We start from the raw sequence: 3,251 nt of genomic DNA on the forward strand, positions 1-3,251 counted from the left end.
ACTTGGTTATGCGGAATGCTCTGCATCTTTAAAATGCATAAGTTGTGTATTGATTTATTCTAGTTGTAGGCTTGGTTTTGGGTGTTGTGTCTCTTTTGTTGAAGCTACATTATCCATTGTTGTGTGTGTTTGTTATTGGCAGTCTCTGAGATTTATTTTTATTGAGGGGAATTTTTATGAATGCAATTATGTGTTGGGGCATATAGATATATATGGTGAAGTATTTTAATCTTAATCCTAATAGATAGCAGTGGAGATTATAGTTCTCAGCTTTCCCACATTCATATCTACTCATTTGGGGTTTCCTTTTATTGTAGTGAGCTGCATTAGTCCTCTAATATATTAGTTTTGAGTACGCCTTCTCATATGATTGATTTGAGATGAGACATTTTGGCTTCATATATCTGTATTTGAATGACAATGAGATTGATTCCCAAGTTTCACGTAGCTTGCTGCATCATTCTTTCAGTGACTACCTCCACCTCGTCCATTGCATGCCATCTTATTATAAATAACTAAATTTAGAGTTCTCACAAAGGGTCCTTATCTGAAGTGGGTCCATCTTCTCCATGACTTCATATATGTATGTTTTTAGTTTGGCGCTCTACATTAGAGCTGCAATAGTTGGTCATGAATATGATGTAGGATTGAGTAAGAGTATCATGTTTTATGAGGTTCAAAGATCTAGAAAGCTTCCTAGAAATCAAAGAGTCACCTGGAGGGATGATTCTGGTCTGCATGATGGATCGTCCAATGGGGTGGATCAGTTAGGAGAGGATAATATGACGCTTGTGACAATGTTAAATTTGGCCTCCCAATGGCATCCATAATCACCATGCTCTCATGGAGTGTTATTGAATATGGAATGCAATTGGCCAGCAGTGGTGATTTGGGTCATTTGATGGAGGTTATTAGATGGGGGATTGATTATTTTCTCAAGGCACATACTGAGCCTGATGTACTATATGGAGAGGTGGGTGATGGCGACTCAAACCATTATTGGTGGAAAAGGCTAGAAGACATGACCACACCTCGCTAGGCATATAGAATTGATGAAAACAATCCTAGCTCAGATCTCGTGGGATAAATAGAAGCTACAATGGCTTCTTCTTCAATTGTTTTCAGGCACTCTGATCTGGCTTACTCCAATGAGCTTCTCAAGCATGCCAAGCAACTTTTCACATTAATTTGCTGACAAGTACAAAGGAAAATATGACAACCTTACCGTTGCACAAAAGTATTATGCCTCTAAGAATGGATATGCAGATGAGCTTCTTTAGGAAGAAAAAAGGCTTCATGAGGCTACTGGAGATCTGTCTTAGTGTTACATGAACTATGTCATTGACAATGTCGCTTCTCTAGGTGGAATGGAATGGAAAATGAATGAATTTAGTTAGGATGTCAAGCATGTGGGAGTTCAGGTCCTGGCCTCAAAGTCCCTCATGTAAGGAAGAGGTGGGCATAGTAATGTTTTTCTACAAAACTATCAGGAAAAAATGAAGATTTTCATGTGTACGTGCTTGTAGAAAGGCAATAGAATTGTATAGAAAACTCTAGGTGGCCTCCTATTTTGGAAGAAATGGAACAACATCTAGTTTCTCTCCTCATAGTTTAATTTGATTACCTCATTGTTGCTTGCAAAAATCTTCAATGCTTAGGTGAAGTTGTGCAACCCTCAAAGATTCTATAGTTTTCTCAATCTTATATAGATTACATCCTGGGAGACAATCTAAGAGCCACAAGTTACATAATTGGCTATGGTAGAAACTAAACTCATCCAGTACACCACAAAGCTTCATCTATCATATCTTACAAAGTAAACCCATCCTTCTTTCCCTACAAAGGGGGCTATGCCGCTTGGTTTAGCAGCAAGGGAAGTGATCCCAATGTTTTTCATGGTGCTCTTGTTGGAGGGTCTAATCAGAATGACTATTTTGTAGATAAGAGAGACAACTATGAATAGATGGAACTAACTACCCACAACAACGGCCCTATTGTGGGTGTCCCGGCAAGGCTTCATGCTGGTGGTGACCTAAACCAACTTCTTCCAGTTGTTGTTCTTGCACGTGTAAGAAAACCCAAGCCATATCTTGCTCTAGTCCAGGCCTCTCCCCACTGGCACCTACAGATTACTCTCCAATTGTTATACCAGAATCGGTGACCTCATCCTCAAGTTCTCAAGGTTGAACTTACTACAAATATTCTACATTGATAACAAACAAGTCCAAGAAAATAGAGAAGAACATCAAGCTCTCAGTTCAAAGATTTCATGGCCCTAGTTGGGGTATGTCTCTAATAGGGGGATCTTCTTACAATTTATGGCAATCCCTTGTTCCTCGTCAAAGCTTTGATTTTGTTTACATTCAATGTAGCTCCTCAAGCTAGCATCTCTGTTCAAAGCTATGATATGAATTGATCTAATCTATAATCCTTGTTAGGAAAATATTCAGTATTTATATTTCCTAGTAGAGATGTGTTGTAATAACCTGTAGCAAAAAACGCCCTGGTTAAAGATGTGTTTTTTTTTGTCCCTCCATTCCATACACAAATCAACACCCTTCCACCACCATGACACCAACCTGATAATTTTCCTTTAGGTGCATTTCTTTCCATCAAACCTTAGAGAGAGATAACTAACCCCTATTAAACCTGGTTTGTACAGTTTCATACACAAACATATTGTACTCCATTCACCCATCCATACCCCTTCCAAAACCAGACAACTAATTTTCCTTTTCAGTGCATTTCTTTCCATCAAACCTTGGAGAGAGAGATAACCCCCATTTCTTTACAGTGTGTTGCACAAACATATTGTACTCTAATCCCCAAGCCCTGGTGTCTCTCAACGTATTATTTTTAATATTTAAAGAGGTAAAGAGATTTGGGAGTCCTACCATAAGGTCAAGTATCTCTGGTTAAGGTTTTGAGCCAACATATGTAATCCGATGAAGGTATTGTGATAATAATATATAATAAAATATGGTGAAATTTTGCATCCATTTCTACCCCTACAAACTATCTAGCTCTAAATAGAGGGAATTCAACAATGTGCTCAATAAATATTGTCTTTAAGATCCAAATTTTCATACCTAAGAAAAATATGTTATATCACACAGAAATGCAAATCCAAATTTTAAATGGATTTTATATTCAGTTCCTTATTATGCATTTGCAGCTACCAAGAATGGAATATGTTGAATAGCACACCTGTGACACATATTGGTTGATCTACCTAAAACAAGAAAGAGGAA

General features: G+C 37.8%; 1 pseudogene; it reads left to right on the forward strand.

The window, feature by feature from the left end:
* Positions 1 to 569: 569 nt before the first annotated feature.
* LOC149235687 (endoglucanase 19 pseudogene) lies at positions 570 to 2,416 on the forward strand (annotated as a pseudogene).
* The last annotated feature ends 835 nt before the right edge of the window (positions 2,417 to 3,251 follow it).

The sequence above is a fragment of the Pinus tabuliformis genome, chromosome 8 (genome assembly GCF_031772625.1).
Source record: "Pinus tabuliformis cultivar Carrire ecotype Pingquan chromosome 8, CPIR1, whole genome shotgun sequence".
In the NCBI taxonomy this organism is placed as follows: Eukaryota; Viridiplantae; Streptophyta; class Pinopsida; order Pinales; family Pinaceae; genus Pinus; species Pinus tabuliformis.